General features: G+C 37.7%; 1 protein-coding gene and 1 long non-coding RNA gene across 2 annotated transcripts in view; one reads left to right on the top strand and one right to left on the bottom strand.

Moving 5' to 3' along the window:
• Positions 1-27557, top strand: part of CCNY (cyclin Y) — a 118679-nt gene that overhangs the window by 8618 nt on the left and 82504 nt on the right. The window lies entirely within an intron of this gene.
• Positions 21029-27557, bottom strand: part of LOC136358914 (uncharacterized) — a 161609-nt gene continuing 155080 nt past the window's right edge. Inside the window, exon 2 of the long non-coding RNA XR_010743179.1 lies at positions 21029-21158. This is a non-coding gene — a long non-coding RNA (uncharacterized lncRNA). The remainder of the gene's footprint in view (positions 21159-27557) is intronic.

Here is a 27557-nt window from a genome sequence, read left to right as displayed (position 1 = left end):
ATTTTCAGATGGTTAGTTTGCTTATTATAGAACTGCAGTCTCCTGTGTGTTTGTGAGGTGGAACCACAGCTATTAGGAATTGGGATCTTTAAAATCTTTTTTTATTCCTGTTTGTTTTGTTTTCTTTTCATTTTGGAAAACTTTGAAGGACTAATTTTGTTCTTATTAATTAAGTTTATGAAATATATAACTGAAATCAACAGAGTTAAAGTTCTTAATAGTAAGTCCAGAGGCAGAATATTTTGCCTAACAATTCATAGCATTATTCTGCTTTCTTTGTAATTTTGGAAAAAAACAGTTTCAGATTTTATTAGAAAGAATTTTATTTCTAGTTGCTGGCAAAGTTTCAACTGCTGCTATAAGCAGAATCTTAAATCTGTTGGATCTCCAAACTCAGTAAAATCTGTTGGGGATGATCTTTAATTTGAAATTCTCTGCCCTCATCACTATCACTTTTAAAATAAGGATTGTAATTAACCACTTGACACAGTTGTTCATTCATGTGGTTTGAAAACCTAGTGTTTCCATTTTTAAATAGTAATCAGTGATCGATTTGTTCGTGTTTGGAGCAAACAGTTCCTGAAAAGGGATTCTGAAATTAAGATACATGAGCTTTTTTTCAGGTTAGTATTATGGTATCTCTTTTTAAAATCATATGAAGCAGATTTCAAAGTTCAGATGGTAAAATAAGCATCAAGGTATAAACCAGTTTCACAAGTGAACAACAAGATCTTCTGCCTGTGCCCCTGCTCTGAGCTGTGTGAGAGTCCCACCTGATGCTCCCTGGGAATGCACAGCTCTCAGTGGCCCTTCCTCCTTGGAGCTGGTTGCTGGGACTATTCCTAGCTGCCAGAAATCCATTTGCATTTAGTCAGTCAGTCAGTGGAGGTTGAAAGCATGTGAAGAGTTTGGAAATGCAATTGTGTTTTAAGCTTTCAAGTCACACTTTGTGCAGCTAAATTTCCTCCTTTCTTCTAGGATAATTCACTTGGGATAAGCGTCTAGAATGCTGCATTCACAATATATAGTTACTCTCTCTCTCTGTCAGATGTAGAAATTGGAATTATAATTTTGGATGGTTTTCTGTACGTTTTTTGTGGGATTAGGTGCAGGAAGGATTCCTGTAACTGAGATGGTCCTAGAGATCAAGTCTGTGACAAAAAGAATAAGAAGTAGGAGAGATTTAATTGGTTGTTTAGTGGAGAAAAAGAAACCGATACTGCCTCTGAAAGCTAAAGGAAACAAAAAAAAATTAAATTTCCATATATAAACAGTGATGCAAATTCTAAATCTAGAAACTAGTTTCCCCTGGGCAAAAATGGGTATTTAGGTGAAGGGGACAGTGCCAAGTTAAATTGGGCTGGAAATTAATATTTTGTGAAAAGCAAGCTCTCGACATTAAGTCACGTTTCTTTAAAAAAATATTATGGTAAAGAATTATTTTTGTAGCGAGTATTTCGAGTCACGGTTCATGCAATCCAAAGAATGAGGTGTTATATTACTACATGAGAACCTGAACTTCTATTGTACAACTGCTCTCATATTTGCACATATGTGGCTGGGGGAGGAGAAGGGTTGTTGCTTTTGTTTTTCTCCTTACTGCTTGTTTTAATTTTTGAATATAAATTTACAGTTCAACAGCAGTGAAATTATGTATGATTGTGGGTAGAAAAGCAGAAGAGAACCAGCTCAGCTCAGGGCTTGCTGTGGTACTGGGCTGCTGCATAACTGATGCAAACCCAGTGTGGCATTTGTCCTTGGGGTATCTGTGAGCTTCAGGAAGCTCCACAAGTGAAGGCTGAGCCTCTGGGCTTTGGTGGAAGAGCAGGCTGCAGTTAGGTAGCAGATTCTGTCCCCATTTTTTTTTTTTTTTTTGTGTGTGTGTGTGGTCTTGAATGAAAACTTTGTTCTTAAGGTCTTATATTTCACAAATGTATTGGAATACAGTATTTTTAAAGTAAGAGGTTAGTTGATTGTTTTTTGGCATGTTGCTAGTACAATAGTAAAAACAGGTTTGAGCTGAAAGATAAATATATTCCTTTTTGATCATTCTTCCAATGATTTTTTATTATTTTCCATCCTTGTTGCTTTACCAAGACTGTCTGATTTTTATCTCCTTTTCCCTCTTCCCCTTTGTTTTGTATCACTCTGTCATAATTTGCCTTACTTGCCTCCTGCCTGTGCTCGGCCCAACCTTCTTTTACCCACAACACACAGACATCCTGTCCCTGGTCTCGTCTCCTCTTACTTGACCCCTTGTGTTTCACAGTTCTTTTTGAGTGTGAGAAGTGCACAACAATTACAGTTTGCTCTAGAGCAGGGTCAGGGAAGATTCCAGGGTGACATCATAACTGTCAACATTGATTTCAAAGCCCTGTATTATCTTACGTCATGATTTCATTTCAACGTTTGCTGCACGTTCCTGCTTTCCTCCCTCTCCTACATGTTTTACATGTCTGTTTTACAGACAAGCAAACAGTCCTTGTTTTCTTGGATCTGTGTGATGATTATGCACAAATTGGTAAGATTCTGTATTTCTGCACTTTGTCTTTGGATTTCCAAGTGTATTTTGGTCTCTATAATTTTCTTCATATCTTCAGGAGATGTGTGTCTTATGATGAATATATGTCCTGGATTACAGTTTGGGATAACAAATAAACCATGGTGCATGAGTTGTAATTCTTAAAGCAGCCTGAGAAGCTGTGCAGGTTTTTTCTTTTTAGAGTATGGAGCGCATATACGCTGCTTTCTTCTGAATAAAAAGCCGAGAAGAGAATTAGTCGGTAGGAGTCTTAAGATCTGCATTTCGTGGAAGACATTTCCTGGTAATTACCATCTTTGTAATTGATACTCTGCCCATTATTCAATGTGCCCAGCTGTATGTAAATCTTCTCTTACCATGTGTTTTTGCATTTCTTTCCTCATGCAAATAAAGAACCTTCTTGTTTTCTATTCGGGGACTCAAATCTGACTGATTTGGCGTGTCCTAATTGAAAGACAGGATCTCTTGCTGGAAAAGGTTTTCTTTCTGTTGAAGGAGTGGGAATGTGCTCGAGCTCAGCCTTGCCCAGTGGGATTGGTAACCTTCTAGCCAGGGTTACCTGGCAGAGAGGTGGCACCCTGGGGCCTGGAGGGCAGGAAGGGCAGTTGTGCTGTCACTGGTGGGTTCCTGGAGTCCAGCTCACTCCTGTCCTGCCAGGTAGTGATGGTGGGACCTAGAGGGATTGTGGGACTGTGTCTGGTACTCTTCCTTCTCTTGTTTTGTTAGTCTGGGCTCTTGGCCATGTGAAGGTTTTAGTTTGTAGGTCAGAGGAGCTCTCTATCCCTGTTGTCTACTGCTACAAAGTTTTGCAGAAGGCTGCTGAAATGGTCATGAGTGGTTTCCGTGCTCCCCTTGCTGGCCATGCCATCATCTCCACCAGAAGTTCCTTCACTCTGGTCATGCTGTGCTAATCAAAGCTGCAGGGAATGTTACATGCTAAGTCAGCACACTTTCAAATGTGGCTGTATAACTTGTCTTATTTATGCAATAAAATTATATTTTATCACAACTAAATTTCATGAGAATGTACTGACTTGCTTGAGCCATTGTCAGCTCTTACATGGAAGTTTTAACCCTGATTTTCATTGATGTAAAATAGCTTTGGTGCAGGTATATAAAAAATAAGCTGTTACAGGTAACTATTAAATGGGGGGTGGGATAATTCATGGTGAAAATGCTTTGGCAGGGGTGCAGCAGTGTATAATTAAGTGTGAAGCTTCAGTTCAGCAATGCATGTAAACTGTATACTCAATTGCATTGCTGACTGTAAAACACTTATATTTGCAATGATACTAAGGCATCTAAGCTTGTTGTTATCACACACAGTTAATTCCTGTGATAAATTTTCTAACCAGGGCCCATGTGAGAATAAGTCTTGGTGTAGTAATTCAGAACATGGAACTTACTCTTGCAAGACTCTTAGTGCTCAGCAAGGCACTTGTTGGAAGAGGATATTGCATCTGATTTCTAAATAGTCCTATTAACTTCCTATTGCTTGCTGCAGTTCTCTTTCCTCAAGTAACTAAGGTACGTTTTTCTTCATATCTGATAGAAAATAATAGGGCAAGTATGCACTGGTAAAACTTCATTATTGATGTCTCCTAGAGAGTTGGTGATATCTACCTGTAATCTTGAAAATAAATTTTACCCAAGAACCTGTTTGATCTCTGTGGCATCTTTCAAGTAAGATTTGATAATATTTGCTTATTGTTTGGAAAGAAACCCAGGACTTAGTTCAAAAAACGAGTTTTATGCCGCTGCTAAGTGGCTCTGCTTGTCTATCTGTCTGTTTGGGTCAGGTGTCTTCTTTCACGCTTCAAGTTTTTCTTGTATTCTTTTCTCTTTTTGTCTTCTGTTTATCCTTTTTCAGCAGGGTTTATTGTTTGCCACAAGTAAACTTTCTTATCATAGCAAGCTGAAGTTGTTATCCAGGACTGGATCAGGATAGCATTTTTTGGTGCCATTAGTAAACTTGGGGCGAGTGTGTTTTCTCAGTGGAATTTTAAATAGATGGGAGAAAAAAATCAGAATTTCCTTCTGATAATATATAACAGCTATGTCCAGGCAGATGCCTTAGTGTTTAAAATAAATAGCTAGTATATTGGTAGTTAGCATTAATTATTTGCATTAGCTTCTTTATTCCTTTGATTAAAAGGGATCATTGTCATCTCCATGGTGGTACATTGACCTAGTAAACAGTGGAGAATCAGAAATTACTTGCAAGTGAAAGTTGTGATGAACAACACCTTATGTGTTGTGCTTATTAGTATAATATATTAATAATGGGTAACTTTCGCGTTTTCAAGCTCAGACAGCAGTAAGAAATGTCCTTGGCTCTCTATTTATCAGAAATATGAAATATAAAAAAAAATTTAAATTTAAATTATGAAATTTAAAAGGATTGATTATATGAACAAAGAAAGCTGAAAACTATTTGAATATTAAATAATTTGCAAATACTGAGCCTGACTCTTGGAAACAGAATTTATTTTAAAGTTATTATGTGTCCTCTTCCCCGTGATGGAAATTCTTTTATTTCCCTGATACTAAAGATTTCTATTCTTTTAGTATTGAATATCTTGATAGAGAATATCTTGATGCTGCAAGCTGGAATTAAAAATATTAGTTGGCATCTTTCAAGCAAAGCAGTCTCCATGTCAACAAGTAATATTTGTGGGAGAATGAAAAGCCCTTAAAACATGCCAGAAGACTTACAGTGGATGGGGAAATTACTGTTTTATTCACTGGAACTACAGACTGTAGTAGAAGTTTCAGCATCCCTAATTTGCTTATTCCAATACCCTTTTCAGGCAATTTGGTAGAATCACATTTAAGGAAATTTGTTTTTTTATTTTCCAAGGTGATGTATCAAGGCAGCTCTTGAAGTTAGATACAAGGTTTGGCAGTTCCTTCAGGATGTGGAATTTTTCAGAAGCCTGCAAGAAAAGAAATGGAGATGTTTTCTGGCAGATTAGACCAAAGAAAAAGTTTATCTTCTTGTAGAAAAATTGCTTCCTCGAAAGTGAAATAATGCTGTAAGGTTTGGAATAGATTTTGTTTTAGTTATGGGGTTATTTGGGGTGGGGTTTTTTGGCTTTTTTTTGTGTACATGTACATATGTTTACATGTATTTATGTACATTTATATAAAACCCCTCACAACTAAAACCTTTTGGTAAAAAAAAAAAATAAAAAATCAGGGGTCTGTGTGAGTGTAGGAGCTCCTGGGACATAGATTCCTGCCAGGAATATGTAACTTAAATAGAACTGATAACAGCCCTGCCAGGAACATGTAAATTAAATACAGCTGATAACAGCCAAAGACTTACGTTGCTAATTCCTTTACAACTCTTCTTGACTTGTATTGTTCTTTCTCAAAAAAAAAAAAAAAAAAAAAGAAAAAAAAAAAAAAGAAAATAGAAATATATTTTAAAAATAACCTTCCTTTTTGCAGTCAAAGCCCTTTGGGGTTTTGCCCTTAGTTCCTGCCTCATACAGGAGTTCTTCATTCTCACCAGTCCTGGCTGAAAATACCTTCTCCTGTGCTGACTGTTAAGAAGTGAAGGACACACGCTGAGAGATGCCTTATGGGACCTGCGAGGTGAACAGCATGGGGTGGGCTCTCTTGGCTGGGATGTATCCAAGACAAGATCAGCAAATTTAGTCTTCCTTTGAAGATTAAGTTGGCATTAAATTATACATTTGACTTGCTGTTTTCTTTTAGAGTAAAGTTCAGCAGTGTCTCAGCTTGGAGTTTCATTTATAGCTGTTTTGGTAACAGCTACAACCTTGAGCTATGGAAAAAAATCCTTTCTACCTTTTTACCCACCTGGGTTTTATTTAGCAAAGGACAGATTTTTACTATATAAAATGTTTTCTCTGTAGAAGTGTATTTAAAAGGTAGCTGACCAATTGGTCTCCTGTCTCCCTCCCTGCCTTCAGAATAAGGGTCCATTCCTGTCTCTGTAGTTTACTGGTGAGTATTTGCTATATGTGTATAGTGCTAAGATAATCACTAAGTGAGACTGACATAGAAAGCCAAACCACTTGATTACTTGGTGAAGTAAAAAAAAAAAGGCAGAATAAACTTTCACTAAATTTTATTTCCTTCCAAAAAGTACCTTACATACTTGTCTTCAAGTGTTGTATTAGCATGTAGCAGAGAATTTGAAAAATCCCACAGTTGGCTGAGAATATGTTTCTGACAGCAGCAGCTGCTCAGAGAAAGTGCATTGGAACATCTGCACTGTGCTGTATTAGAAGACCTTTACAGAACTGAAGGATACCTGTAAACATGTAAGACAGAGGCAAGAATTACAACTGTCTTTGGATGGGACTCTTTTTAAGGGGAAGATAGTATTAGCTCTAAAAAAAAAGTAATTATTTGTTTATAAACCTCTGTATTAGATTTGGTTTGCTTCTGGTACAGGAAAGTAAGTTCATCTGTGGGATAGTTTTGAAGTGCCTGTATTTCCTAGGCAGAAGGGCATGTGCTGGAGTCCTACAGAATTGTGCTGGTATGTGAGCAGCTGACATCCTTACATATTTGACGCTTTAATTTTATAAGGCCTAGGCTACACTGATGGTCTATGAGCACACAGTGACATGTTTTCGGAGTTGACTAGAATGCTAAAACATAGTAATTATTTTTTGTTTACTTTATTTTGTTCTTGAAAAAGTTACATGTTTCATAATGATATCCATCAAGTTGAATTTTCAGTGTGAAATATGGTTTTAGTGCTTGTGCTGCACAGTTGCATACCCATAAAGGCTGATGTTTGATTTGGACATAAAGGGAGGAGCAAGGGGCCATGTTTCCCAGTCAGCTGTGGAAGTAGAAGTTTCTAAAACTCAATAATGAATATATTTCAGCCCTGGCCTCCTGATTTCTGAAGGAGCTGTACACAGCCTTATTGTTTCTTTAGGTCTCAACTCTTTTGCATAGAATGCTGGGGGTGATTTAGGTATTGCATGTCCTATAATTACTCTTTGGTAGGAACACAGTGGAGTCATCAGCTGTACTTCACAGTCTGGGTTTTCCTTGCCTAAGCAGTGTGCGAAGGGGAAAAGGAACTGGAAACATGAAACTTCTGTTAACAGCTACAGTTTTGCTGCTCTGTGTGTTGGAGAGCATTGTTAGCATACACTGAAAGGAAAACTGGATTTATATTGGGAAATACATTGGTACTGGATAAAAGGAAGTGTTTTCTTCTAGAAAAGTTGCCTTGCAGAATATACTGCACTTGATTATATAGGCGTCTTTAGTAATTGCAAAAATCACGTACTTGAAAGGTAAGTAAAAGCCAGAGGTTAAGCTAAAGTTGAGGACTAGCCACTGAGTTGTGTATATCAAGTCTGATGATGCCTTAAACAATAGATTAAGTGGAAAAAAACACTATCACCCCCCCTCCCACTGAATTCCATACTGCTGTTTTCCACAAGACAGATACTCAAGGAGGAAGCAATATTGCAATTTGAAACCACAGTCAAGTGCTCATGCATTTGTGGTGTTACTGTTTCAGTTCCCCTTCATTTCCAATGAATAGAAAAAACTCCTGGAAGATTGTATTTCACAGAAGATTAGTGTTCAGAATATTCAGTTTACGATAGTCAACAGGTGACATTCTGCACCATAATTTTTATGGATTTTAACTAAAGCCTATCCAGTACACTGATTAAGAAAACATTTTTACCTTGGCAGTTTTGGTTCAGCTAAATAGAAAAGATTACGTTTTTGTATATGTCTGTTTTCATTCTTGATTTGAAGCCTAATGAGGCACCCGTTAGATAAAACCTATCAAATACCAGTATTTTCAAAACTGCCCCGTACCTAGTTCATTTTCTGAGGTTTGAAATCTTGTGCATTTTTAATCTCTTCTGTCATCATTTTAAAGCTGTTTCCAGTCATTACTGAAATTTCAAGAAAGTCTCTACATTTTCTGATGCTTGAGAAGTCTGGATATAAAAGTATTTAGACAGAAGGTGATGATATTCTGTGATCTCTCTGTTACTGCTTGCTGTAACCTATTTGTAGTCACAGCCTGTGACTTCACTGATGTCTCAATGCTCCCTTCTGTTTGTTTCCTAAACATACATGTTTTTTAAACATGTAATAACCAACTGTTTGGCTTTTTGCCATTTCTTGTATCTAAAGATAAGAGAGAGCCAACTGATCGGGACCTCCAGTGCACGTGTACAGTGTGACATGTGCTGTTATATGGAAAATGGGCATTTTAGCAGTGTCCCTGCCCAGTGCTGTTCTCTGGGGTGGATTCTCTATTGTGCTTGCTATCGGATGTGTGCAGCAGTGGCAGCTGTGTCAGGGACAAGGTACAGCAGCACGTGTTGTGTTTCTGCCTGGAAGTGGCTATATTTAATTGGTGGATGAACAGTCAGAGTCCACTGTTGGCAGTAGTCCTGTTACTGTTTTTTTTTAACTAGAAATTGTTCAGTGACACTGTTTCAGGGACACTGAAATTTCAATGAGGCAGATGGAAAGGCAGCAGAAAGCTTTTAGATTTAACAAAATTTAAGTCTTTGCTTTGGCAAGACTTTCAGTTCTTTTCTCTGTTTTAACTTTGTCTATGGAGGGGAAGAATGTTGCTCTAATTAAAGAAATTAATTGCAAGCAGGTGTTAATATGGTTAATTCTGGTTGGTGTTTATCCTTTCAGCTGTATCTGCTAACAAGGCTATATAAGCATTTTCTTTGTGAGGCTGCTCTTCTGTCATTTTGATGAGATTAAGTTAGCTTTTTGACTATTTGTATGTAATTCCAGCTTTAATTGTATTGCCCTTGAAATATTATTGATGTGTTCATCATAGATTTTCATACACAAAGGAAAATGTTCTCTTACTCATGAACATTGCTTGTTTTCTATTTCAGCTGGACTGCTTTATCTTGTACTGACTGCTTTTTAGAAAGCTCTGTAGACTACTAGAGAATTATCAGCTTTCTGGGTGACTCTTCTTGTTTCTTCCTTGTTCTGAATAGTTAAAATATTCTGGTTTTGAAATTAATATATTTCAAAAGCTTTTTGTTGCAACTGAAATCCTATCAATTTACTTCCAGTGTTTTCCATTTCAAGTGATCCTATGTAGTCCCCTTGATTATGTATTTTCTGTTTCTCTTTTCTCTGTTTCTGTAAGAAAAATGCATTACCTTTTGCATAGGGTAATTCTGCCATGTGATGCCGTACTCATTCTTACCTTTGAAAAGAAATTGCATGATCTTTCTACTAACAATGACAGTCCCTACATATTCCTTCTTGTGTATAAATGTGTATATTCTTAAAAAAATGGAGAATGGTTTGGGAGTTTTGGTCATTTATACACTGGAGGATATTGAGAACTAAAGGATACATGCAAATACACCAAGAGGCCAGAAATGTTGTAGTAGGGATTCTAAGCAGATTCTCTGTCACTCCCTCTCTGTTTCTGTATTTCCATTGCTTATTAAATGGTTAATACAGAAAGTTAACGAGGATGAATATTTAGAAAATAGATGCATCACCTTGAAATGTAAATGTGCTAGGATGTGAGACCAACAATGTTTAATTAATGTTTTAATGTTTCTTAAACTGATCCAAACTAAGAAATAGATATTTTACTGTAATTTTCATTTAGGAATTGATGCCTAATCATGCAAATTAACTTATTTTCACAAATGTGCATCTGCTGGTTTTCTTTAGCATAAATGTGATGTTGTGATGTAATTAGTTATCTGAAACTAAAAACTTCTAAAATTATATTCCCAAAATCTCCCTGGAAGGCCTACAGCTCAGATTTTCAGCGAGAACAGTACCAGTCTCGTTTGTGTACAGAAGTCAGAGAGGACCTGCTGTGCTTATTATTCAGTTTAAGTAACTTGCTGGGACAGCACTGTGAAATCAAGGTACAAGAACCCATTCTTTAAACCCTCTGTTACAGCGTTCAAGTGTGTGAAAGATTTGACTGGTTTATTTTCTTGTCCCCTTTGAAGAAAGCAAATGATTCAGTAGGCTTCAAGCATATGATTGAATGGCCTTTTTTCCCCAGGGAATTTGAGATGTGTTATTTTTAGGGAAACACCAAATCACATCTGCATGCCTTAGTGTTTAAATGTTTAAATTAATAGTAACTAATTTAAACTAATTAATATTAGTTTTGTCTTGGTTAACCAAACTGCTGGAATCTGCTTTTTTCATCACAAAGAAGTGGAGCTTTTCTTTTTAAGGTTCATTAGCCTGTTGCTGGATGCTGTAATATATATCCCATTTTCTAGCTGAAGTCAGAACAGAATTACAATATGCTGAGAGCAAAAACGCTTCAGGGTTAACCCTGGTCTCTGTGGGCACATTGATCCCTTGGAAGGGAGTGTCTGTGTGTGTTTTGTCTAGCTCTAATCTTTGCTTCTTCAGTGGAGAAACATAACTGCCAGGTAATTAAGTTCTTTTTTGACAGGTTGTTTTCCTTCCCTAAATTAATTTATTTACAGACTTTAAACATCCTAAATTTTTGAAAGTCCCGAATTCTGATGCTAATTCCAGCGAAACCTGTGACACCTGTGCTCATTTATCTCAACCATGCAATCCCTTTTAAGGGCTTGAATTTTCCTTTCTGATCTGCCAGCTCACATCACAGTGTCTCCTTTCAAAGCCACTCATGTGTGCTCTGAAGTTGAACGCTGATATCATCTGGGGCTGCAGCAAGCTGGAGCCCCATGGGTTTTATCTCTCTCTGCCATAGTAGGCAAAATTTCTGGTTTAATCATATATTGTTTGCATTCTGAAAAGGCTGTGTCAGTTGGTTTATTTCTATGACAGAGTTAACCAGCAGGTAACCAGTACAAAACTATAATTTTAAAACAATGTTTCCTGTGCAGTTGATATGAAGCTGCCATGTAAATACCAGACTTAAGTAATGTGTGAAGGACTTAAAATTTTATAACATTTGTGAAAGGACTGTGCTGTTTATCAAGCAGTGGTACTGTGGGACATAAAATACAGAGCATGCTTTGGTTTTACCTTGGGGAAGTGCTTGCAAGCTGTGTATTTGTTTCCAGAGTTTTATGATATGAATGAGACAGTGGGCTTGAAGTCTGCTGCTCCATGAAGAATTTCCTGCCCCAAAACCAATAGGATAGAAATGCTGCATCCTCTGTGTTAGGCCTACTTCGTGGAGATTTAATTTAAGGGTCTTTCAGTCCCTAGAAATAATAATTATCAGAGCTAGCTCCAGAGATCCTGGCACAATGATGTGGGAATTTTGGCATGCTTTAAGAGAGAAATTGGATTGTCTTTCCTTACTTTGCAGTTGAAAGCTCCTTTATGTTTTGTCTGAGAAGTCACTGTGTCACTGTTGCAGGAAAAGAGCAATTAGGCTGGATTTTTTACCGCTGTGAATTGAGTTACTGCTTCTTCCCTCTGGGAATCAGTTGGGGATGAACTTGAAATGGAAATACTATGAAGCTCCAACTTCAGGGCTTCCTGTATTGAGTCTTTCTAAGAGAATTGGGTAGGTTTTAAAGTTCCCGTAAAGCAAGAGCAAATCCTAACCAAGGAAGTTCTGTCCCTTCAGAAAGGTGAATGGATAACTACTAGAGGCTGTATTTTGTAGAGGCTGTATTTAATTTTGTAAAGCAACAGTCTTGACAGCCAGAGGGTGAATAAGTTGTTTGAAACAGACATACAGCTTTCAGATAGCAAGGAATTGCAATGTCTTGTCTAGAGGCAAAAGCATATATTAACCATTAAAATATACAGCAGATTTAAGAATTTTTAATGCATTGGTTATTATAACATTATATTGAGTTTTGAGTTTCTTAAACTTTTTTTTTTTTGTTTGGTTTGGTTTGGTTTGGCTTTTTTTTTGTTGTTGTTGAGAGAGTTGTGAAAACAGAAGGATTCCAAAACCTTAGTATCCACCTGGCCTCTGAATCAGCAGCAGCATATGCCTTTTCTAAAGGGGAGATTTGGTTTGCATTTCTTTATATGTTTTTGTCTTCCATTTGTTAGAAATATTTTCAGAGGCCTTTCCCAAAGCCATTCACCTGCAATTTTTCTACCCAGAACAATCAATACTGTTAAACATGAGCAGCCAGCTGAGTTTGTGGTTCCTGTAATTTCCAATCTGATTTGTGTGGTTAGCTTGTTTCATGCATACTTGTTTAGTTCTGGGGTATTTCAGGAGCAGGTCCTGATCAGTGTTTCAGTTTCAAAATCAGTAACATTTGTAAGGTTTGATTGACCATTCATATATTATGGTATGCCACACACACTGAGAGGGCTGAAATATTAAGCATTAATAATAATAATTAAGTTTTTTCCCCCCATTCTGTCTACTGAAAACAGGAGAGCTCTGTAGTTGGAATTCAGGAGTTGTCTGGTGGAGGACTCTGTGTAGCTTATTGTTTAAATTTCATGATGTTGTAATTTTTAAGAACCATTTGCAGCTAGGAACTGTTTCCCATAGGATGGGAGAAAAGGGATCCAAATTCAGGCTTTTTGTTGAATTTAGGTTTTTTTACATGTTTTTATGACTGGGGAAGAATAATTTTAGCGTATTTTCTATTTGCAGAAATGCCTGTCTTCTTTCTGTGAATTAGTTTAGCGTTTTACCAGGTGACTTTGAATAGGCTTCCTCCCTCTCTCCCTGTCCTCAAATAGCCCCTCTTTCAAGTTTGGTGCATTTTAACTTAATTTTTGCTGTCAGGGTTTCTAAGTAATATTATTAATTTCAGTCCTAAAGGAACAGTACTGTTATATTTTAACTTACTGGTTGTGCTTCCCCTTGGCTGAGCACTTTGTGATGGGAAAGGAAACCTTCACATCTGTGCCCAGCCTATCCAGTGTGGACCCATAGCCTAAGAATATTCTTCTGAGATATTCTGAGAACATCCTCCTTTTTCTTAGAGATGTGCTCAGTGCTGATGCAAACTTTGGAGGCTTCTATTATGGGCTAACTTTTGGGAGCATCATAAGGATGTATGAGTGCCAGTGGCATGCTGCAGCCATGTGGAAGGATGTAAGTTAATTGTGTGTATGTAAGGGAAGGTGTCCTGTGAGAGAGATGTTTGCTGAAGAAGTGTTTGTCTGGAGAGCTCCCTTGCTCCGGCAGATTTGTTCAGATATATCTGACCATTTTTGCCTGCAAATGGTCACCCTTCCCAGTGTTTGCTCTTCCTGGTGTTGAAGTTTGTTTTTCTTTAGGATTGAAATAAACCAAGTGTTGATTTGGCTCTGGCTGTCTTTTCATTTCAAGTTGTGTTGTTTTTTTTTTTTTTTTTTTTTTTTTTTTTTTTTTTTTTGAGTTTGTTCTCTCCTCTCTTTTCTGTATACAATTTCAGCAATAGTGTGATGTTGGAGGAAAAAGACAAAAGTAAAATATTGCTTGCATTTATTTGTCTATTATCTCTTACTTCTCTGGTTGAACTCACTGTTGATGATGGGTCAAGAACTTTTTCCTTCTTTGTCAGGGTAACTTGACAAAATAGAGGAATAGAAATGAATGAGCTAAGATTTTCCATTTTCTAGTACAGTAAAATTGAAAACAAAAGAGCAATACTTTTGTGCTAGGAGGTTGAAGTGTAGGACTTAACCTTACATCATCTCTAAGGGTGTATTTTACTGATAAGCAATGAGGTATGCCTGTAGCTTCAGGGCTGTATATAACATAATTCAACATACATATATATTTCAGTAGATTCCAACTAGTGGAAACCTCTGTCAGACAACATCAGAAGTAGAATGCTGAATGTACTGTGTAATATATTAAACAGAGTCTTCTGTTTTTTCTTGGTCATAGCTAAAGCAGTCTTATGTATAGTTTTGGTTCAAGCGTGGCCCCACTGCATACAGACATTCTCGCATGAGCCAACTGCCTTTTATTTTTTGTGGTTAAACCACAAAGTGTGTGGTAAACTGAACTATTATCTTGGTTTCCTTCATACTTATGGAAATGTACTGTGAGGATTTCACTACGTAAAAAGAAGGTTGCAAATTAAGAAGTTTGTGATTCGCCAAACGTTTCCTGTTCCCCTCAAATGGGAAGTATTTTGTAGGGTTATGTTTTAAAAAAAAAAAAAGATTTATATAAACCCATGCAAACATCAGCATCTCCTGCCCCATCTTGAGTGGGAAAGCTGAACAAATTTGAAGTCTTGTTGTTTTATCATCTGTCTGAGACTGAATGAAAGACTGTTAAGAGGGAGTCAAATCCCATTAAGTACAGTCACAGAGATAATGACAAGTTTTTATAGCTGGCTGAAAATAATTTTCCATTTGACAGGAGTTTTGGTATTTACTCTTAATTCCTGCTGCTTTCCCATATGCAGTTTAACTGAAATGGTGTTAATTACGATGCTAGATAATGAACATCCTGCAGGCAGTAGGGTGGTTGTTCTCTATTCCTTAAACCAGCACAAATGGAGACTTCTCCAGCCTTTAGCTGTGCTGTGAAGTTGCCGATGCTTTGATTTTCCTACTGCCAGTCTTGTTCAGAGAAACACAGTTTCTTCTCACATGTCCTACTGGGAAGTCAGCTGGTCCAGATTAAATGAGATGAGTTTTGGTCGTGTGTGGACTTGGGCTTTTGACTTATGCCGACATCACACTTATTTTATTTTAGACTTCAGAGTAAATTCTCAAGTATCTTTCAACCCACACAGCTCCATATGGATCAATAACATTGTGTTTTTTGATTATTAGGTTTATTCAGAGGAGCTTATTCCAGTTATTTTTCTCTTTCACATGAGCCTCTGTATTTCTGTATTTAGGGTTGCAAACTGAGCCCTAACATACTTTAATATCATGAGCTGTTCTTCAAGCTCGAAGGTTCTTTTCTAACATTTATTCCTGTAAACTTAGTATTTAGGGTTAGCAACTTGAGGGTACATCAGGGCACTAGATACTCCTTAGTGACATTTTTCTTTTTATTCCTCAGTGGCAGATATAGCAAGTACAGAGTATTAGTATCCTGCAAGAAAGTAGAAAACATGTTACATATATATGATGAATGGTTTGATTTAGTTTTTTCCAACAATCTTCCATCTCTTCTTCTTGGTTTCATTCGTTCTTCTCTGCAGCTTCTTTTGTTGTCAGACCCTGTATTTGCTTTTAGTATTGCTTTTGCTTATGTATGAGGAAAGCTAATTTGGTATTTTTTAATAGAAACAGAGATTCATGCTTTCAAGGCCAGGTGCTTGAAATGAATCTCTTAAATTAAAGGAGCCCAGTTCTTAATGTGCGTGCTAAGCGTACATAATTTTCTGTGGGAATTGTATATGACCAGCATTCTATCCCTCCTTGATTAAGGATACTAATCTTAGGGAAGTGTTCAACTTTGAAACAACTTATGTTTATGTTCTTATTTTTAAAAGGCCTAAATGCCACAAAAGCTAAGCTTTTAAGCAATTTAAAGCTTTCTGTGATGAGGCTTTCACTCATTTTCCTTACTTTACCTAGATTTGATAACTAATTTCTGGGTTGTTTGGTAGAATTTGTTTAAGTGTTAGTGTGCTGCAGGGGCAATATGTGTAAACTGTGAGAAATGATAATTTGCTAGCTAAGTCAAGAAAGCACAGGCCAGCTTCTGCTGAATGGGACCACGATGTCACCTTCTGTTCTTAGTCTGCTGTTTTTGTGTGTCAGGCAGGTGGCTGGCAGTGTCTTTGGTAAGTGGTCTGCCCTCAAGATTGCAACATGAATAACTGCATTAAGACAGAAGAAGGAATAGAATTACAGCATCTTCCGTCTATTCACAGTAACGTAATTTGCCTGTTACAGTTCTTTCTTAATGTACAGTCAGCTAGGAAAGTCTCCTAATGCCCTCTGCAGCCTGGGAATTTTATCTCCTGTCCTTTCTCATAGATTAATGGAAATGGGCTTTCCAAGAGCTGTGAAACAGATGTCAAAATTGCAGCAGAGAGCAGTGGCAAACTCTGGCCTCTGTGTATCTTGTTATCGTCGGATCTCAGCATGGTTTCAAATCAGGATGAAAGGAACCACATCAATATAGCAACTCTTTTTGCCTCTGTTGGATTTTTATTTTAACTGTTGGCTTCAGAATTTTTTTGGTACATTCAGAAATCTGTCTGTTAGAAGAGTGGGAGAGATTTGGTTTGGCTGCGTAGCTGCAGTGTGCTGGGCAGTCTTGTCTCAGCCTTACAATTGATAACTGGCATGGTAGTGTGCAAGAAATCAAAATGCTGTCTGCAGCTCTCCAGCTTTCCTTTCTCCTTGGCTCCAAAAATAATAAAAAAAAAAGTTTTGAAAACTTAAAAAAAACCAAACCTTAGTTCTTAATTAGCTGACTTTTTTAATGTTTATTAAAAAGCTGTCATATAATTCCACTCCCCCAAAGAGGTAGAGCTCAGATCTCAAGGGATTTGTTAGTCTGGGAGTTTGCAGTTAGGAAAATGTGCAAAAGTAAAGTACACTGCCAGTTTTCTTACTGTTAGGGAATGCTTTTTCCCTACCTCTTCTGCAGTCTAGTCTGTTCTTTACATATTATTCTGAAGCTAATGTTTTTGGGGCTTTGGAAAGAGGAAGATATCACCACAGAAAGACTGTGAAATAAAAACAGATTTAGAAAGTATTCCTAAAGTGTATTTTGTTGTGAATGGCCTGAATTTGTATAGTGCCTTGATTCATAGAACATCTACACATATGGTGCAGTTATGGGCTAGGTTAATTAAAGGTATTTTTATCCTCAGCGTCAATATTCAGTGTCTTGTTTCTCTTAGTAGTATCAGAATGGGTGAGTTATTACACAGAAGGTGTAGCTAAATAAGAGAATCCCTGCAGCTGCTCACTTGTTTCATTATGTTCTAGCTAAAGGCAATTCCATTGCAATTACATTTCTTTACCATGACTTTGTTCATACTTACAAATTGTTTTCATTATTTTAAATTAAGAGGAAAGATTTTTCTGAGCCTATATGACTTACTTTTTTGCTATTTGTATCAGTTTGAGCAGGCACAGCTCTTAAGGAATGTTATGTTAGATGGAGATTAGATTGAAGTTAATTTACCAAGAAGTAAAAGAAATGAAAAAGAATTTACCATCCATGCTTACTCTTTTGGCCTTTAACTGAAACAGAACCATGCTGCTAATATGTTTGCAAAAGTTTTCAGACAGCCTCCAGATAAATATTGGATGATTAAACAGGTTGTTACTTGGTCATGGAAGTCAGTGGCTGCGCCCCTCTATTGGCAGTGAGGCATGTGCCCCGTTTCTCCAAATGAAATAAAAAATCAATTTGAATTTACAGTATAAAAGATTTTTTGTATCCATTACTTGAAATGCGTTTTTTTTAAAATTAGTTTCTAAATTCCTGCCTTAAGAAATAAGGTTTTGAACCCATGTGGCACAGTGAAATAGGTCAGTGGCAAATGCATGGGAAGGAAACTAAAAATGTCTCATCACTGTCTTGCTGTTGTATTTCTAAAATCTTTAAGCCACCCCTGCTTAGTCTCTCCTCTAAGGGATTTGACATGGAGATGCTTCAGTGATTCACTGCTGCTATGCAAATGGTTCAAGTATTTTGAGGCACTTTTCCTTCAGGCATCCCATTCTGTGTGGCAGGTTCAGATGTTTGGAGACTGTAGGAAATCTCCCCATCAGCTGAGAGGTCAAAAAAAAAAAAGTATGTTTTCCCCAGGTGCATTTCTCCAATCTGCAGGTACAATTACAATACAGGAAAGTACTTCTAAATTCACACTATTGGAAGCAGAAAGATTTTGTGGAGACACTATTTTCAGGTGAGTCCAGATAATTTTATCTTGTTCGGATAAAATGATTTATTTCAGTACTGGGCAAATCCAAGCACGTATTCTCATATATTCTTTTTTATTGTTGTTCTTGTTTTTCTCATAGCCAGCTGAAACCTATGGAAGTGTTTACTCTTAAAATATAAAGACATCGACTTCTATTTGAAGACTGTAGTGAGTTGATCCTGGCTGGATGCCAGACACCCACCAAAGCCTCTCTGTCACTCCCCTCTGCAGCTGTAGTGGGGTGAGAAAATATAACAGAGGGTTTATTGGTTGAGATAAGGACAGAGATCACTCACCAAATACCATCCTGGGCAAAACAGGCTAGAATTACAGATATTAATTGAATTTATTATTAACAAGATCGATGCAGGATAATTAGAAGTAAAAATATACCACAAGAGCACCTTCCCCCCTCCCCTCCCTCCTTCCCAGCTGTGCTGTCTCCCCCAGACAGAACAGCTCCAGAGGAGCCAGCTGTGTTCTGCTCTTCTTCTCCCGTTTGTTGCTGCTCTGATGATGATAGATGGGGAGTTGTCCATCATACAGCCTCTGGGACATAATTTAGCCATACCAAGGCTTGTCTGTACTATAGCTCGTGGCAGCCTGCACTTCACGTTGTGATGGGTCTGCCAGGCGTGCCGTGAACCAGCAGTGACACAAGAAACCGCTCTGGTACTTTCCAGTTTGCGAAACAAAGGGAGCTGAAGACAGTTTTCCAGAAGGTGGCTTGTAAAGGGTTTTGGAGGGATCGTGGAGGCTGTGTGTATGTTACAGATGTGAGCAGCCTGTGGCCCCCACTGGGCATGGCTCCTGCCCAGCCTGGCTGCAAGGGCTGGCACTGTGCTTTGGGCTGCTGTTTGTCACCTGCAGGGCTCTTGTGTCCCGGGAGATGCCTGGTGGTGGGCAGGCAGTGCACACCTGGGGAGCCCTCAGCAGCAGGGCCCTGCCTGGGGCACATGGGGAACTGAGGAGTTGTGCCCCTGCCCCTTGGGGAGCCTCAGCTCTGTTCAGGCCACAAACACCAACATTTCAGATGGCTGGGCAGGGCGAGCTGCCAAAGACAGGCCAGTCACACCCCTCCAGGGCCTGAAGCCATCCAGGAGCTGTCCTGTTGTGTCCATTTGCAGGAGGTGGCAGGGACCCTGGCCAGGGTGATCCACCTGCCGTGTGCCGCGCTCCGCTGCCCTACCAGGGAACAGGGGCATCTTCCTCTGCAGTCAGCACTCACACACTTAGGGAGCAATCCAGGCATTCGGATCTGTTTTCTGGCAAATTGCCCTGCAGGGAAGTTTGGTATTTTAATGGTGTTTCTGCCTTAATTTGGAGGGAGGTTATATTTTTATCTGCTTTACTGATCAGGTGGGAATTATTGTACAATTAAATTCAACAATATTGAGATAACACAGCTTTTTAGAAAAACCTAAAATAATAGAAGACGTGCAATGCTAATGTAACTCCTGTTTTCTTGGGTGTGAAGTTTTTTCCTTGTTAGACTTTCATTCCTTTTTTCTTTTTCCTAATGGACTTTGTTATATAAAGAGTATGCAGTATGGGCAAGCTTCTTGGTTTTCCTAACTCTATACAAGCTTCTACTGTGCCTTGATAGACCTTTGGGATTAATTAGTTTTCTTCAAAAAAAAATAAATTAGCTATGCTTTTTACACTAGGTTTGAATTTTGCACTGAGATTTCATTTTAATAAGGTGACTAAGGTGTAGGAGGAAAACATCTGTCATATCTGTCCCAGCTATGTTTTCTGTAAATACAGTTTTTATAGGGCTAAGCTGTAGATCAGTGCAATATGCAAGTTGAATCTGCTGTATGAGCTATATTGTTTCTTTTAAAAAAGAATTTAAACAAAAGCTATGTTTTTCATAAAATTAGAAGCAAGCTTCTACATTCTGAGACTGCTTTTATTTTTCTATTTAAATTTAATATTTTTAAAATATCTTCATTGGTGGTATATTGATTTTGGAAGATCATGGTATATAAACAGATGTTACTTTACTGTTATGTGATTCTGTGATCTCTCTAATATGGTGCTGATTTGGGCCTGTGAAGCTGATGTTTTTAAGATGTACATTAACTGCAAATGGTGGTTGGTAATTGTGTTTTCTCTTACTTGCCTTGCAAATGTCACCTGAATTGGGATTCTTTCTTGGTGCCACTGCTGTTGCACTGCAGGTGAGAAGAGTGAGGAGTGCTACTTCTCTAGCACAGCAAATTTCTGTCCTACTTTGTTGACAGCATGCCTGAGACTAAGGAAGTACCTAAATTTTGGAAAATGTTTGTCTCCGCTTCTAAAAATATTAAGACTCTAGTACATAATGTTCTCACAGCAGTTGCCTTTCTGATAGATAAAAATAAACAGTGATTCCTAAGGAAGACAAAAGCTATCATAAATTCCATTAAGATCTGAACAAATGCTTCTAAGTGTTATTGGAAATAATAATGCAAAAAAAAGAAAATCCCCCATTACTTACCATATGGCGCTGCTTTAGATCTTGCTGGGAGGTCTTGACTGTTTTATTTTAATGATTGCATAACCTCTCACTTCAGAAGCTTGTTCACATTAATAGCTGGCTAAGGGAAGCCTGGACCTTTTTCTTCTGTAGAATGTGTGGACTTCAGGTTTTAGCTTTAATGGGATTCACTGCAGGAATTCAAACCAGCTTTCCTTCTCAGCTTTGTTGCTGGAAGCAGGAGGACTCTTCATCTGACTAAGTGGTAGTTGATTTCTGTTTTTTTATTTTTTTTTTTTTTTTTTAAATATTTTTTTTTTTTTTTAATTTTTTTTTATTTTTTTTTTTGTTTTTTTTTTTTTTTTTTTTATTTTTTTTTTTTTTAACTTTTTTATTTTTCTTTCTCCACCCTAATCAACTATGGATTTATTTTAAGAAAATTCAGAGTCTGAGACTGCAATTTGTGGTTGTTTTTTTTTTTTTGTTTTTTTTAAAGGTGGGATGATTTACATGGAGAGGAGTTGACATAAGGAACAGTTGACTGCCTCTAAGGGCTGAAGTTTATCTATAAGGCTGAGAGATCAGAATGACATTTATAGAAAATATTATTACCTGCTAATTGTCTACTTTGCATGTTTTTGGATTATATGATATAGAGCCTAATTGCTGGTGTTTTATCAAGAACTCCTAATAAAGGGGGTTTTGGTGTTGGGTTTTTTCCTCCTAAACTTCTCTGATTCAGGTTTTAAAATCTCTCAGGCAGTGGTATACTCCCTTTTCCTTTGGAGCTTGTCATAATTTGGAAGCATAATCAGTATTATGTTTTTTAAATGATCCCCCCTGACATCTTTTCTCCAGGTTTTCCTCTGCATACATCTTCTCTAATTTAAATAGTGTTAGGAGTTGCCTTCAAGATTTTTTTGTGCAGTGTAGGAGGAACTGGACTCTAGCAAATGACTGCATTTCTGTATGCTCTTAATTTTACCTTATGGAAGGACTATGAGATGTGATTTCAAAGTCTGAGAAGACACCACACTAATTGTATTTTTTGCTTTTAGACTGATTGGGCCAGTGAAATGCAGACAAGGCAATTGGGAGTGGGGCATTGTGGGTGTCTGCGTGATTTGTTCTTGAGTGACATTTAGAATCATTTTTTTTTGTTCAGGGACGAATCTTTTACTTCCATAACACAGATGCACATCAAAGCAGTGTTCTCATTAGAAGAGAACTTGGTGTGTCTTTGATTCCCTTCAGATTTTTTTGTTTTTAGATTTTTTTTGTGTGTGTGTAAAATATATAGCAGTGTAGGTATATAATAAATTTTTACTTTGGAAGGTTGGTAAATCTGACTCTTGTTGAATAATTCACTTTCTCAGTAAGTTTAACCTTCTTGTTTAGCTTATTCAGTTTATTTCGTAGAAATACTTGCACTGTAAAATACTTTCTGACATGATTAAATTTGTAAAAAATAAATCCAGTAAGCTATTAGATGCACTCTTTTTTTATATGGGGAAGAGATTTCCTACAGTTCCTCTCCTACTGTCACACCTGCTTTTATTATTGTAATTTATCCATTTCTGAAATGCAGTTTCATGATTGAAATTGTTGTGGAATTACACACTATGTCAGTAGGGATCTCTTCACCTCAATTACTGCCAGCTACCACAAACCTTTTCCCAGATGAAAAGCACTAAGCCAAGGCAGAAGCACAAATAACAAAGCAGTTTAAAGATTTGGGTGGATGTACCATGGGCTTCTAAGGTTGCATGACTGGAATTTTTAGCCCACTCTATGCTTCCTTTTATGTCTGGTAACAAAATTAGATCTAGTAACAAATCGCATTATAGTTGTCATTTGCCACCATCTCAGACCTAGATTTAATGCAGGAGCATGTGGTGATGGAAGATTGATTTTGAAATTAATGACTTGAGCTTCTCCTCTACAAAGTGAGACCAAGTAAACATGTAGTACTTGCTCATTGCTGGTTTTTTAGCCCTGAGACTGAAATCTGTACTCACTTCCCCAGGAAGCTTCATGTTTCCTGCATCTTCAGGCCTGAGTTATTTGAGCTTCTGGTGTGCACACCATTAGTGTGTCATCTTTTGTATCTCATGTCTCAAGAAACTATTTGCCCTGCCTGCTCTGTGGAAGAGCTGTAGCCTTGTACAGCAGCTTTGTGTTGCACCTTGACATCTGCTGCCAAAGTCTCAGTCTGTGAATATTGCCATTGCATTTGTCTTAGGCCTCCAAGTATAGTGAGTCACCTAAGTATTCCTGATGTGGAGATATATGTATTTTAGCTAAGTTACACAAAATCTTCAGTTAGTCTTCAATCTAAGTAAGATGGTTTTCTTTGAAAATGCTGGATTGTGAAGAAAATCAACATGAGGCAACTAGTGTGCCAGCATTCCATCTTGTAGACCAGGGGGATTCTTCAAAACATTCAGCATTCTTCTTTGAATATCCAAATGCCTTTAATGATACTTTGTGGCTTCTTGTGCCTCAGCATAAAGTGCAGGTAAGTATATAAACATTATATTTGTTTTTGTAAGACCTTAATTCTGTGTTTTGCAATCCAGTTATTTTCCCCTTCCATAAGGGTTATTCAGGTAACTAATCCTCCTTTCCTCCCCTGTGTTCAAAAATGGGTTTAATGCTGGGTGAAATGGGCTGTGTAATGGGCTGCCTGTACATCCTGAGGGTTACTTTAACTCACTTTTCCCATCAGGTACTTACTATTATTTTAAAGAAAGAACAAGGATTGGAAGATTAGAAATATATACCATATTTGGCTATGGAATTTACTACTCTATAGAAAATGGACTTAATAGCAAGATAATGATATTATATTCTTGATATCTAGAAATAATAAATTACAGTGGAAACAATCAAAATAGGAAAAAAAATCAGGATTAATTCTTATACCTTTTTGGACAGTTAAGTTCAAAGCTGCTCATTTTTTTCTAGCTATGTTCTTATTGTGTTTAGTTTAGTTTTCCCTGACTAAATCACTTTGTGAAATACTGATTTCCCCAAAATAAATGTTTTTTTCCTGACATCAATAAATAATATTTTATATATTAAATAGGAGTCTGATTAGATAGTCCCATTGGCTTTTGTGCATTAGTGGTCATTTGGCTGTAGTGTTGCTGGGTAGTGTCAGTGTGCTGCCAAGGGACCACTGCCAGAAGGGGACCTCAGGAGGTCCTGAACTTACCTGAATTTGTGTAAGCTTTCCTGTGAATCATTGTTTCCTATCCTGTAATAAAAGTATATATGTTGCATAGAATATATAGGAAAAGAGAACTGTGAGGACTCAATAGGCTTCCCAAATCCCAGTACTTCTGTCATTCAGTTTTCAAAAAAAGGTCTTGTTAAAGGCCGAGAAGTGAGCTGCAGGAAATGTGTCTTGTGTCCCTGTGAACCCGTGTGTGAGAGCCAGTGTGGGCTGGCACAAACTGCTTTCTGCATCTGGCCTTGGCAGCAGCCAGGAAGGAGTGGTGTTCATTCTCCAGTCATGTACTTTGGGGTTTTGGGTGTGGGGCTTGGGTTTTTTATAGTCTCCAGCTCCTTCCTGGATAGAGGTGTGCCTGTTGTGGGTTTCTAGCAATTGTTTCCTATAAATACTTTTTAAAATGTTGTATGCAAGCCATGCCCTTTTTATAGCTACTCTTCATTCCTTGTCTGTGACAAAAAAACTGCTAATCTGTTTTGCCTTTGGTTTGTTATTTGTCCCCATATCTTCTGAGGTGTCTTGAAAAATTATTTAAGTGGTTTAGATAGAATTGAGTAGGCTGTGCCTTGGGGCTGTGAATTTGGGATGCTGGAGATGGTGTCTATATTTCTCTTCAGCGTGGGTTCCTGGCAGAAGTGTTTCTGGGGAGTTCTCCCAGAGGGGCTGTGTTTGGGTGCTGCTGCAGAAGGCACTGGCCTTCAGGGAGAGGCTGCACAGTTTGGTAGCTGACCATGCTGCTGGAATGAGACAGAGCACTCAGGTTCCTTATTGCAACTAGTTATTTGAAAAATTATAAAACAAGGAAAAAAAACCCAAACCGACTAAACCACCCACAGTGTTTTTGCCATCATTGTTTTGAAGTCTTTGAGTGTATTTGTGGTCATTTCCAGCAGCAGAAGACCACAGATGGAAGTGTTCCTTCAGGGTACCAAAAAGCCTCTGGAACATCAGTCTCCAATTGCTCGTCTCTGCAGGCACCTCACAGCAGCTTCAGAAGGGGCATTTATGTTCCAGTCTTTATTTTTTTTTCCTAACTGCTTTTTCCTTATATCTGTATGTCTGGACAGTTCTTTTTGTGTCCCATTCTCTATTTTTCCATGGGTGCTCCCTGCTCTATGTGGAGGGGGGAGCTCAGCAGAGCTGAGAGAGAACAGTGTGGGTGTTGGCTGTCTGCAGCTTATTGCCACAAACACTTTTTGAAACGTTAACTTTCCTCTGCATTCTGGGTTTGCTTCCCTTGGGCATTTTTCCGTTATTAGAATGGTAATGGAAAACAGTTTTTGTCCTTGCCTGGTGGAATTGGTGTATCTTGAAGCAGCTATTCATGTCTTTTCTTCTTCAGGTTTTAGTAATAAAAGGTTTGAAGTCTCTTACATCATGCTGCTCAACAACATTTTTTGTGCTGCCTTTCTCAGATTTTCTTTAGATTTTCCTTGTTACCATTTGCTCCTTTGTTTTGGTAATGTACCTCCATTTTAGCTGGAAAGGGATCTCTCCTACCAATAGCCCCGGATGTTTTCATCTACGTTTATTTTTTTGAGAAAGGAGCCTTGGTTCTTGTGTGAAGGTTATTTGTAAAAACCACCAGGTTTCTTCAGATGGATTTCTTTGTTTTTTTGCTTTGGGCAGTAATTCCACTTGAATAAAATGAGAAATATTTTATGTTTTAGTGTTGTTCTCTTTTGTTATAATTTCAGTTGTGCAAAGCTCAATATTTTACTTCAAACACCTATCCAACAAACTTTGTATATTTCATCTGTCTTAATCAAGAATGCTTCTTATTCTGAGTCTTTTAGCTAGAGAAAAATTACCTTGCATATGTATTTGTGACAGAGATCTATTTGGTTTATGCCAAGTGTGGTGTACTGTGGAATGGGCCATGGTGCTTGTCGAGGGGCAGGGACACATAGAGGTTAGTGGCTCTTAAGATTGAATATATTAAAATATATTAAGTACTTTAAAAAATAAATGCTTCTGCTCCTAGAAAGGAAAATGATAGAACTAGAACGAGAGGGATTGCTGGTGGGAATAATAGATCTTTTTCCTTTGCCTGCCTTATTTAAACAAGGGCTAGTCCCTGGAGTTCGTGCCTGGTGTATAAAGTGCATGGAATGTGCACCTTAGGTCTTGATATGATTTTTGCCTTTTCTTTGGTCAGTATAAATCTAATCAAAGTCATGGTGTCCTGCCCAAGTACTGCAGAGGGTCAAGCTGGGTTGAGTTGGGTATTCAAAATTTGTCATCTACTTTTTTGTATCTGGTATGAAATGTTTCCTTCCTTTTAAATTTAGTATCTCATTTCTCTACAAGTATATTTCATTTTCATCTGAGAAACTCTCGAAGTCCTTTTGGGCATCATGAAACAACTGAGCTAATTAAATTTGTTTTCACTGAGCTTTAGAGACACTCTTAGCTCATCAGGGATATTTTTCAGGGGTTTCACATAGTGGTTAATTTTGTTGTCTTGTTCTATTTGAAGCAGCCAGTATACAGAGTGTGCATTTAGAGTAACATTGGTTCTTACTTTCTAGAAGATTGTGTTTTGTGGTTTTATAGTTCATCTCCACAGAATGGCAAATTTTGCTGTTTTTAAGATAAGTGAAGCTTAGTTTAAGGACAAAGTTAAAGGAGTAGATTGAAAGAGATAAAACCAGGTTGTTTTCTTTTGTTTAATGAGGCAATAGAAGTGATTTTTAAAAAATGCTTTAAAATTTAAAAAATAAATTAAAAAAAAGCTTGGCTGAACTTCAGTACACTGAACTCTTGAGTCTCTAAAGAGAGCTCTCTGAAGCAGTAAATTTGCCCTCTGTCCGTGCATTTCACTACTTGGTCAACCCTGAGAGCAGGCAGCCTGGCTTTTGTAAGGAAAACTAAAGATCAAAGATGGTGACATGTGCAAAGTAGTAACAGATGATGGAAAGAATTAAGTCAGAACAGTTCAAACAAGGTATTAATAGAAACTTTTTTTTTTTTTTCAAAATACAGTCTGCAAAATGCCTGCTTTCAAGGCTTCTGTTTTTCTGTGTTTATTATAACTGTCTTCTTGAAGTGTTTTGTGAAATGAAGTCTTTAGCTCAGTTTATGGGACACAGCTGTCACTAAAGTGTTCTGCCACCCCCAGTGGAGAGGTAACATTATTTAATCTTAGCCTGTTGAATTGCTGCTCTGAAAGGTAAAATGTTGCATTGAAATTGCTGAAAAAAGTATTTGATGCTACAAAGTAGTATTCTGTGTCAGGTGGCAATCCTTGCACAACCAGGTAATGTTGGATCAATTTATTAAAATGTCATTGGCTGCTGTTGAAGGCAAACTACAACAATAACCCGGCTTATTACACTAATGATACTGGCTTACAGCACTGCTTTTCATTTTCTTAAGGTACACTGCTGCCTTTATCTAGCATTTCCTCTCATATTGTGACCTTCATCTGCCCTGTGGAAGGTTTTCCTTGCTTTTTTCCCCTTTCATTTATTTTTTTTGTGCAGATTCCCAACTGTGGATAGGCACCCGTTTACCCATCTGCAGTGTGTGGGGTAGTGGAGAGCCTTTACTTGCTCCCCTTGGTTT

This window comes from Sylvia atricapilla, chromosome 1 (assembly GCF_009819655.1).
Source record: "Sylvia atricapilla isolate bSylAtr1 chromosome 1, bSylAtr1.pri, whole genome shotgun sequence".
Classification (NCBI taxonomy): Eukaryota; Metazoa; Chordata; class Aves; order Passeriformes; family Sylviidae; genus Sylvia; species Sylvia atricapilla.
The sequence above is the reverse complement of the archived record's forward strand: the minus strand, read 5'-3'. Positions and strand labels throughout refer to the sequence as shown.